The sequence below is a fragment of the Sinocyclocheilus grahami genome, unplaced genomic scaffold (assembly GCF_001515645.1).
Source record: "Sinocyclocheilus grahami isolate Dianchi unplaced genomic scaffold, SAMN03320097.WGS_v1.1 scaffold71.1, whole genome shotgun sequence".
In the NCBI taxonomy this organism is placed as follows: Eukaryota; Metazoa; Chordata; class Actinopteri; order Cypriniformes; family Cyprinidae; genus Sinocyclocheilus; species Sinocyclocheilus grahami.
Genome location: NW_015505250.1, coordinates 1404150 through 1416084, shown reverse-complemented (window position 1 = coordinate 1416084; position 11935 = coordinate 1404150). Strand labels below are relative to the sequence as shown.

At 37.9% G+C, this 11935-nt stretch overlaps 1 long non-coding RNA gene across 1 annotated transcript in view; it reads right to left on the bottom strand.

The window, feature by feature from the left end:
• Positions 1-10794: 10794 nt before the first annotated feature.
• The window catches only part of LOC107585511 (uncharacterized), a 22917-nt gene continuing 21776 nt past the window's right edge, over positions 10795-11935 (bottom strand). Inside the window, exon 4 of the long non-coding RNA XR_001609251.1 lies at positions 10795-11179. This is a non-coding gene — a long non-coding RNA (uncharacterized lncRNA). The remainder of the gene's footprint in view (positions 11180-11935) is intronic.

Sequence of the window (11935 nt, the reverse complement as noted above, 5' to 3'; positions counted from 1 at the left end):
CTCTTGTGTTATTTTTTCAGCCGTTTTTCTGACAGTTACTGTCTTGAACACAAATGGGCACAGGCACTAAATAAATGAACTTTCAGATTAATCTAGACTAATCTCAAGGCCGGTTGAACCTCAACAGCCTTTCGGGAATTCATTTGAAGTCTCATTTGCCAAGACCATCTCGATATTTCCCTAACAGTGATTTGGCTTCAGTTAATTTTGAACAACAAGAAGTAATTTCATTCCATTTTAGCTCTAGGTATGAAGTCACAGAGATTCAACATCAAACGATAGCGCCTTCCACTGGAACGGATGGAAACTCAGAGGAAGTGGTTTTCCAGGCGTTCCCAAACATTCAGCACTGAGCGTGACAGGATTCAGACTGAACCGTAACCACTGATCATCATTTTCGTTATATAATGGTGCAGGTTAGAGTTCAGCAGAGGGAATTCTGTCTCTAGATAATGAAACGTCTGCATGGTTTCAAAGCCTGGGGCACGGCAGCCCGTGGTGCGTGGAGAAATAGGATTGACTTGGCCCCTGATGTCCTGCTTGTGTATGGATTGCATGTAGTCTGTTATTTTTTAGATGCCAGACACTAATATTCCCCTGTTAGAAATTCCCATTAAGAAACCTCTGACCTTTGAGCCCTTGTTTCATTGTCATTTGAAACACGAATTCCATCACCTTTTAGTTTCGATCACCAACTCATGAATCACATGCTTGACATCACACAATCTCTACATTTGATGCACGTCTCAATTTATTTTGTTTTGAAGGAGATAATGAGACAAGCACTTTGTGAGTTTGTGTGTGCGATCTACACCAAAAAAAAATCTTTGACAACTTACTTTAGTTGTGGACAGTGGTATCATATTATAGAAACTGAGTTTACTTAACATTAAACACTCAACTCAAACTCCAATGAAATTAGACATGTCAAACTATTTCAAATGAATCTCTGGCAGTTAACTGTTAGCTAGCCATATATGTCAGAATGCTAAATGTAACTTAATATTTCCTTTCTGAATGTTTTCAAAGCTTGTATTGAACTGACCAAGTAACAGAATTTCAGCAAGCAAGGCTTAGTTACGTCATATGTTTTAAAATGTCTCAAAATGTTTGACACTAGGGTTCATCTCAAGACAAACAGTATTAAATATATAATTGAAAGTGGTCTCAAGTTAGTTGACACTTGAGAAGACAACTTATAAGCACAATAAAATACCAAATAAAACAAAATATATTGATAAACGTATGTAACATATAACGTAAGCTAATCTAAAAAGATGAATTTTAAGATGTGATTTAAACATCGAAAGACTGGAGTGACTTGTGGTAAAGTATTCCAAAAATGAGGAGCAGTACAACTAAAAGCCCTAGACCTCATGGTACTCAAACGTACAGACTGTGTAATAAAAGCAATAGAAGTAGAGTATCATATAGGTGAATATACGTGAAGATGATCCCAGAGATATGAAAGTGCTAAGTTAAGAAGTGACTAAAAAGTAAAATCTTAAATTTAATGCAATATTTAACTGGAAGCCAATGAAGTTGTCGGAGAACAGGAGTAATGTGCTCAATATAAGGTGTTCACGTAATGATCCAGGACACCAAATTATGAACGACCCAAACAAAAACAAAAAAACACATTTGTGAAGAAACTTTTGTGGAACCCCACTGAGAAATTAATTACAATAATACGTTTGATAGGTGACTAAAGCTTGTACAAGAATAGCAGTACCATTATCCGTAAGCCTTATGCATTCTGAATGCAAATAAACTATTGTTTCCAAATGTAAGTGCAATTTAATACCATCTATCTGTGGTTTGCTGGGACACTATCAAATAGACTAGAAAGTCTGCTCCCATCACTCTGGCAGGTGATCAGTACTCACCCAGAACAGATCTGCTACTACTAAACAATGGCTAATTTCTCAGTTCTTGTGTTCTTCTCCATCTTTAGATGATCAATCATGCCTGCGGTTCTGACTGGACAGGAGGCGGCCTGTCTCTCTTCAGGAAAGTGACAAGGGAATGCTTTGTGTCAGCCAATCTGATGGCCTCTGCTGGGATCCATGGCAGGGACCCCAGGGACGAACCCGTCTCTCTGTCTGACACACACCTGAAGATAGGATGTGTTTGAGACTCTTTAGAATGGTGCCAATTGATTTCTCCTTTCACTTCCCTGCTCCGGCACATTCTCTCTGTCGCTCTCCCTTCTCTATATTCTTAGAAGAGGAATAGACATATGGAGCATGAAGTTTATAGCGGAGTGACAGCTCCTTGACAGATAGTCAAAAGCAGCATTGTCAAAGGCTGATGGAAGTCTTGAATGAAGTGGTTAGGAGCTATATTGGTTTCGGGAGAAGTGATGGCCTCATATCAGAGAGGAAGGGATCTTAAACGAGGTGTGTGAGATGAATGGAGAGCTGGCCAAATGATGTTCAGATTAAAATGAACTGATGGCGGAGAGGGAAAGTTATAGATGAGCACATTTCCAAGTTTTTACCCTCTTTTTGTGAAACCTGTGGTGAATATACGGTCTATTGTTTTACCGATTAGAAGACATGTCTGATAATGCAAGTTGAATATAAGAAGAAAAACAATATTGCAAGTCTCAAGTGAGCATAATGCACTTATCAGGTTCAGACAGTGAAAATGTCATTTTATACATAAAAATGTTCAGGTCTATTTTGCAGAGATAGTAATTTAGGAGTCAAGGGCACCTCGCACAAAGTAAATGTCTCCTTGTGTAATGACTGAGCCATCCAGCCTGTAATTTGAGACTATTTGAGGGGTGAAGCACTGCTGTTCTGGGTGACAGGAATAAAATGGAAAGAAAATCGTAATTGTGATCTTGATTCTCGTCAGCTTTATGCCAGAGCCACTGACTTAACCAGATGTGGTTTTGTTCGTAATGACAGCAAGCTTTTATCTCCAGAACAGAAAATAAAGAGGAGAAAACGCCACATAGCTCCATTGCTGTATGTCAGCTCTCATCCTGGCTCGCTGTCTGTAAGCCACACCCCCAGATCTACCGCCCTGTTTAAATCTGAACATCAAAAAGGTGTTGGTGCTAGTCACAATGATAGTGTTACAGAGAGAGGTCAGAAAACTCTTAAAAGAATAAATCACCCCAAAATAATTATTCTCCCATAATTTGCTCACTTTTATGCTGTCATTTTTTAAACATTTCTTTTGTGTGTGTGTGTGTGTGTGTGTTCCACATAAGAGATAAAGTGAAACTGGATTGGAAAGACATGAAGAAGGATAAACGATCACAGAATAAATTTTTTTGGGTGAACTATCATTTTAATTAATCTCATAGCCATAGATTTTTCCACAATTGATTCAATTACCCCACAGTTTTTTTTTTCATACTGTATGAACCAATGTTCGGTCGAACTGACACTGGTTAAAGGGTTAGTTCACCCAAAAATGAAAATTGGCTTGTGTTTTACTCACCCTCGAAGCATCCTAGGTGTATATGACTTTCTTCTTTCAGACGAATCCAGTCGGAGTTATATAAAAAAATTGTCCTGGCTATTCCATCATTGCAGTCAGCGGGTGTTGCAGTTGAACAGTCCACAAGTCGTCAAATAAAGCACGCACATTCATAATAAAACGTGCTTCACACGGCTCCGGGAGGTGAATAAAGGCCTTCTGTAGTGAATCCTGTCGGAGGATTTCAAATTAACCAAGAGGAGACTGGTTTTCCTTTGCTAATGTAAGAAAACTTTGCTTCCTTTGCTCCTATAAGCAAACTCGTGAGACTAGCATATATCAGAGGCAGGCGCGCGTGCTGCGCATATGTCACACGCCTTCCGTCTATGCTTCCGCGTATGACAGATAACGGAAGTGAGAGAAAAATGTTTATTACGTTTGAAATACGGATATTTTTCTTACAGAAACGCATGGATTCACTACAGAAGGCCTTTATTCACTTATTCACCCCCGGAGCCGGGTGAGGTACGTTTTATTATGAATGTGCGTGCTTTATTTGACAATTTGTGGACAGTTCAACTGCAACACTTGCTGACTGCAATGATAGAGCTTCGAATAGCCAGGACAATTTTTTATATAACTCGGACTGGATTCGTCTGAAAAGAGAAAGTCATATACACCTAGGATGCTTCAAGGGTGAGTAAAACACAAGCCAATTTTCATTTTTGGGTGAACTAACCCTTTAAGCTCAGTCCCCATACAGGGCAGAATCAACAAATTTCACCATGTGTTCATTTCATTAGTGTTTGTGAAAGTTTTATCAGTAATTATGGCCTATATGGCCTCTCATAAGAAACAAACATTTGTAGTCCAGTTGCCCAACAAATGACTCTGATGAGCAGGTTCTTTTACGTGAATCAAAAACATTCAGTGCAGCCAGTGTCATCCGACTCCTGAATGAATGACTCTTGTGAGCCAGTTCCCCTAAACTGAATCAAAAACTTACAATGAAACCAATGTATCCTGACTGCCTAAGGAATGACTCGTATGAGCCTATTCCTTTTAGTAAATCAAAAACATACAACACAATGTAGATCACCTCCCTTTGAAATGAATCAAAAATATACAGCACACCCCATTTACTTCAATTTTGCAGATGAATTATTTGAACAAGTTGGTTCTTTTTAGGGAATCAAACTCAGACAGCTTGATTTGTGAGATTTGTGAATCATACTCACATGAATCCTATCCAAACTGCCTTTCCAAACAGATGAGAATGAGTTTGCTGTTACACCAACAAAATAAACTGACTCCGGTCTACACCAAATACTACACTCTTAAAAATAAAGGTGCTTCAAAAGGTTCTTCACAGCGATGCCATAGAAGAACCATTTTTGGTTCCACAAAGAACCATTAATTCTTTAAAGAACCATCTCTTTATTACCTTTTTGTAATCTGAAGAACCTTTTTTCCCCACAAAGAACCTTTTGTGAAACAGAATGGTTCTTCAGATGTTAAAGGTTCTTTATGGAACCATTTAGACAAAAAGGTTCTTCTATGGCATCGTGAAGCACCTTTATTTTTGTACATGTAAATTGGCATTAAATATTTCACCTTTACTCCCAAGTTATATTAAAAGCAAGTGTCATAAAAGAAAAATGTTCAGTAAAATGGTTGAAAGTATATGCCGTTCATGTTAAAAGTCAACTGTGCCTAGATGACAGATAATTAAGATGGAGTTATATAAAAAAATTGTCCTGGCTATTCCATCATTGCAGTCAGCGGGTGTTGCAGTTGAACAGTCCACAAGTCGTCAAATAAAGCACGCACATTCATAATAAAACGTGCTTCACACGGCTCCGGGAGGTGAATAAAGGCCTTCTGTAGTGAATCCTGTCGGAGGATTTCAAATTAACCAAGAGGAGACTGGTTTTCCTTTGCTAATGTAAGAAAACTTTGCTTCCTTTGCTCCTATAAGCAAACTCGTGAGACTAGCATATATCAGAGGCAGGCGCGCGTGCTGCGCATATGTCACACGCCTTCCGTCTATGCTTCCGCGTATGACAGATAACGGAAGTGAGAGAAAAATGTTTATTACGTTTGAAATACGGATATTTTTCTTACAGAAACGCATGGATTCACTACAGAAGGCCTTTATTCACTTATTCACCCCCGGAGCCGGGTGAGGTACGTTTTATTATGAATGTGCGTGCTTTATTTGACAATTTGTGGACAGTTCAACTGCAACACTTGCTGACTGCAATGATAGAGCTTCGAATAGCCAGGACAATTTTTTATATAACTCGGACTGGATTCGTCTGAAAAGAGAAAGTCATATACACCTAGGATGCTTCAAGGGTGAGTAAAACACAAGCCAATTTTCATTTTTGGGTGAACTAACCCTTTAAGCTCAGTCCCCATACAGGGCAGAATCAACAAATTTCACCATGTGTTCATTTCATTAGTGTTTGTGAAAGTTTTATCAGTAATTATGGCCTATATGGCCTCTCATAAGAAACAAACATTTGTAGTCCAGTTGCCCAACAAATGACTCTGATGAGCAGGTTCTTTTACGTGAATCAAAAACATTCAGTGCAGCCAGTGTCATCCGACTCCTGAATGAATGACTCTTGTGAGCCAGTTCCCCTAAACTGAATCAAAAACTTACAATGAAACCAATGTATCCTGACTGCCTAAGGAATGACTCGTATGAGCCTATTCCTTTTAGTAAATCAAAAACATACAACACAATGTAGATCACCTCCCTTTGAAATGAATCAAAAATATACAGCACACCCCATTTACTTCAATTTTGCAGATGAATTATTTGAACAAGTTGGTTCTTTTTAGGGAATCAAACTCAGACAGCTTGATTTGTGAGATTTGTGAATCATACTCACATGAATCCTATCCAAACTGCCTTTCCAAACAGATGAGAATGAGTTTGCTGTTACACCAACAAAATAAACTGACTCCGGTCTACACCAAATACTACACTCTTAAAAATAAAGGTGCTTCAAAAGGTTCTTCACAGCGATGCCATAGAAGAACCATTTTTGGTTCCACAAAGAACCATTAATTCTTTAAAGAACCATCTCTTTATTACCTTTTTGTAATCTGAAGAACCTTTTTTCCCCACAAAGAACCTTTTGTGAAACAGAATGGTTCTTCAGATGTTAAAGGTTCTTTATGGAACCATTTAGACAAAAAGGTTCTTCTATGGCATCGTGAAGCACCTTTATTTTTGTACATGTAAATTGGCATTAAATATTTCACCTTTACTCCCAAGTTATATTAAAAGCAAGTGTCATAAAAGAAAAATGTTCAGTAAAATGGTTGAAAGTATATGCCGTTCATGTTAAAAGTCAACTGTGCCTAGATGACAGATAATTAAGATGCTGTTTGGCTATGCAGAATTCTGTATTAGCACAGCTATAGTAGGACTGCACAGAATAACATATTGTTCTGTATTCTAACACCTCCCTAAACAACCCACTGTCAAAACCAATAAAACATCCAAAATGCAGCATGGAATCAGGGGCGATGCATTATCCACCTGCCAAGGAGACCTATTTGAGCGGCTTTTCTACTTTGCTTTCTTCCCTTTTTTCTTTTCCTCACTGCATTGTTGAAACATATAAGGATGGCTCGTTCTGTTTCTCATCGCATGCAGCACGGCTGAGGTGCGGGGCAGAAGGGGCTGGTGCAAATGTCCTGCTGGGCTGCCAGGCTTCTTTTATTCCTCCTACCTTGATGGAGAAATTTGTTATGGAAATATATGGTGCGTTAGGGGTAGCAGCAGGAAACCAGGGTGCAAAATAATGAATCGTGCTGGGAAGTCACAGCTCTGGCCCATTTTATCAATGAATTTGTAATTACATATTTGACAACATCTACAGCACTAGATTTGGCATATTTATGCTGTAGCTTGGGTATACAGTAGCCCTCTTGTGGAACTTTTGATAGGTTTCTCACAAACAACAGTTATTTGTGGATTCATTTGCTGTGGAGACAACCAATGTTTTGTTTTGTTCAAATTCACCATATTACATTCTCTGAATTTGCACCCTTCCAACTGCCTCAGTTTCTCTCTAGCAAGCGACCATAAAAAGTCCACTGGCCTTGTGGATCCATCTACATCCCTGGGAATTCAGTGTCCTCTGGCTGAGGAGAAAAGCAAAGTGACACACATCATTTATTGTGTGTGTAATAATTCATAGTAATGGCACTGGGGACAAGTTATCAGCAAAGTAATTACCACAAACCATGGAGAGAACCTTGTGCAATGGGCTCCATGTATCTCTCCATCTGCTGGTGATGGAGGTCAGTCTGCGTCTGCTGAGAGATATTGATAAGGTACAACAAACGCAGACTGTGACATTCATTTAAGGGCTGTTGTCCTCACTGTAGAGGAGAGCAGGGAGTGCTATAACACATGAGAGTTAGAAATGTTAGAAATGAGCTTGAGGGGTTCATTTAGAATGCATAGATCATTATTACTGATAAACGTCTCACGATTCCATTTAGAAACAAAGATGTTTTCTTTGTTGGCAGGTGGTCTAGTAATATCCACCCCTGCTGTAATCCTCCAGTTTGTCGGATCTCTTTGAAGATGAACTCCGTGGCCCTCGTAAGACACGACAGCACTCTGCACCTCCTAAAGAGAGGTCAGGACTAGAGGAGCACAGCGGCATGTTCCTCTCATCTCTGGAGATCATAGTACTTCTTACAGGAGACTCAAGAAGAGTTCAGTGACATATTATCTGTGCGCGAGATTAAGTTTGAGATTAGAAGCACATGAAAAAGTGTGGTCAAGCATTTTGGGTTAGAGTTGTAGGACAATAACAAAATGGTTTTGATTGGAATATTTCCTATAACTAGGGCCCTTGCACAAGGACATTAGTTAAAGGTGTGCAATTATCAATTCAGGGAAATCATTTTGCCATCTATGATCATGACCCTGAATGCCACAGTAATTTAATTAATCTTACCTAGGATTTAGTTCTTCAGTACATGCAATAGTAATTTTAAGGAAATAATTTAGCAGTGAATGCTCATGTGATCCTAGCTGACACATCCTTGCCATTCATTTTAAAACCTAAAGCCAATTAATTAAACCTCAGTATCTCCTGGATTATGTTACATATATTAACATTTGCTACTGAATGCAGAGAAACGGTACATTAGATGACACTGAATAAAAGACATTGAGAGGTGTCAGTTAAGTGGCCTGCACTATGCCCTTCAGAGTGAGTATGGCATATTTATGCCCTTTCAAATGGAATTCACCCAAGATTTCAGTCTCTATATATTTTTTTGTAATTGAAAACGAATTAAATTCTATGATATCTAAAGTTTTCAATCATAAAAATGATTTTATCCATTAAGTGCTTTAGAGAAGTTATAAAGTGAATGCTGCAGGCAAATTAAATAATAGAAAAATCTCTAACATCAGAATAGCTTACAAGCATGTGCAAATTTGCTGATAATAATTCAGCGAATACAAAGATATTCATGGATTATCTGCAGACATTACCTGTTGGATACGGTGCAACCATAAAACACACAGAGATCATGCCCAGGGAAACAACTTTATAACTTTATTCATAGTTGTTTTATAGCAAAGCAAACATCAAAGGATGAAGGCAGAAGTTCATCTGATATACAATATGGCACCACTTAAAGAAGTAAATCAACCTTTTGAATACATTTTTAATCATTATCAACCAAAAAAACTAAAACAAAACATATGCAAGGAAACCAAATAAAAACCCAAACAAAAAGACAAACATTTTTTTTTGTGTGTTTAAAGAAATGCATCACTCAACATCTTAAGTAGTATTTAATTCATTCAAAGCCACACACTTACTATTTGCCTTTTATTTTTGCCATCACCAGTTTGTGATTATGTACTACTTATTTCATGAAATAAGGCAGATTTTTGAAGATGCAGAGACAATCTGGTAAAAATATTGAGAGCTTGCCATTTAGATCTGTTTATGCAAGTGAAAGGGAGGGAGACTGAGAGAGAGACTGTAAATAAAACATTTGAAACAATGCTGGCATGCATCTAGATACACTTGAGGGAATTAATTGGTTAGCGCACTCGTCAAAAACGGCCACGTCAGTCTGACACAACAGGTTTTCTTTTTTTTTGAACAGGCATTCGCAGTAGTCAGAGCAGCTTTGAAGATGAAACATGATCAATGCTCGTTGGAGAGATTAAAGGGGGGCTCTGCGAGCGTGACGTGTCGTTTCAAAGCAGAGGAGCGCACAAACGCCTTTGTTATATAGCGTGCAGTAGGGAGGAATGTCACCACTCGATAGGAGATTAGAATCAAGAGATGTTCTCCTCATTTGACCTGACTTGGTTCTGAAGCTAACACACAAAGCGAAAACCTCTTTAAAGTGACATCATCGGTATATACGCACACTCATTCACACACAAATGGACATTTACAGCCATCTTGGTGTTGAAAGAAATCTTAATCGGTGGACAGGGCTGTGGAATTCAATCATATTTGGTCTGAATCTTGCATTATGAGTGCTCTGCGGGATAGAAAATTCAGCCTTGGCTTTGCACTTTGTCAGAAGTATTGCAAATCAGCGAGCAACTAAAAGCGGCAGGATGATTTTAGGATGTGTTTTGACCAATCTACCTAATTTAAACCAGTTCAAATCCAGCACCAGGATGCCATATTGAGAAAAAAAAAACTACAACAACAACAAAAAAACTATTGATCAAGCAGCATGTCAGTGAGGTATAGCAGCCGTCCTCCAGCTCCACAATCCCTGCAATCTCTCTGATATGTTCAAACTCTCATTTGATCCTTTTAATATAGCTATATATCGGATTTATTTTCAATATGAGGAAGCGGAAAGGAAATACAGGTTGAATAGAAGGAAAAATGGTGAATGAAGTGGGGGGTCAACACTTTTCTCAGTGTTTGTGGGCGACTCCCTGGCGTGGGACAAAATTGGTGTGATGTTTGCCTTCACACAGTTTGCCGGCACTCGTTCCTATGAGGCTGATTGTCGTCTCATTCCCGTGCATTCTTGTCACCTTGGCCATCTTGGAGAAAACAAACACATAAGCAGAATGAAGTATACATGTACAAGTATCAGTAAGACTTGTCATGTTTTTTAAAGAAGTCTCTTATGCTCATCAAGGCAGCATTTAAAAAAAACTGGAAAAAAAACGTAATCTTGCTAAATGTTATTACAATACAAAATAATGGTTTCTATTTTAATATCCTTTAAAATGTATTGCAAATCAGCGAGCAACTAAAAGCGGCAGGATGATTTTAGGATGTGTTTTGACCAATCTACCTAATTTAAACCAGTTCAAATCCAGCACCAGGATGCCATATTGAGAAAAAAAAAACTACAACAACAACAAAAAAACTATTGATCAAGCAGCATGTCAGTGAGGTATAGCAGCCGTCCTCCAGCTCCACAATCCCTGCAATCTCTCGGATATGTTCAAACTCTCATTTGATCCTTTTAATATAGCTATATATCGGATTTATTTTCAATATGAGGAAGCGGAAAGGAAATACAGGTTGAATAGAAGGAAAAATGGTGAATGAAGTGGGGGGGGTCAACACTTTTCTCAGTGTTTGTGGGCGACTCCCTGGCGTGGGACAAAATTGGTGTGATGTTTGCCTTCACACAGTTTGCCGGCACTCGTTCCTATGAGGCTGATTGTCGTCTCATTCCCGTGCATTCTTGTCACCTTGGCCATCTTGGAGAAAACAAACACATAAGCAGAATGAAGTATACATGTACAAGTATCAGTAAGACTTGTCATGTTTTTTAAAGAAGTCTCTTATGCTCATCAAGGCAGCATTTAAAAAAAACTGAAAAAAAAACGTAATCTTGCTAAATGTTATTACAATACAAAATAATGGTTTCTATTTTAATATCCTTTAAAATATAATTTATTTCTGTGATGCAAAGCTGAATTTCCATCAGACATTACTCCAGTATAAAGTGTTACATTATCCTTAAGAAATCATTCTAATATGCTAATTTATTATTAGAATTATCAATGTTGGCAATCAATGTTGTGCCGCCAAATATTATTTTGGAAACTGCGATACTTTTTTCAGGATTCTTTGATGAATAAAAAGTTAAAAAGAACAGCATTTATTCAAAATATAAATCTTTTCTAACAATATAAATCTTTGCTATCACTTCTTAACTTTAACTTAACACATCCTTGCTGAATAAACGTTTTAATTTCTTTCAAAAAAAAAATAAAGAATAGAAATGTACTGACCCCAAACTTTTGAACGGTAGTGTATATTGTTAGAAAAGATTTCTATTTTAAATAAATGGTCTTCTTTTTAACTTTTTATTCATCAAAGGATCCTGAAAAAAATCACAGGTTCCAAAAAAATATTAAGCAGCACAACATTTTCCAGCCCTGATAATAAATCAGCATATTAGAAGGATGTGACACTGAAGACTGGAGTAATGATGCTGAAAATTCAGCTTT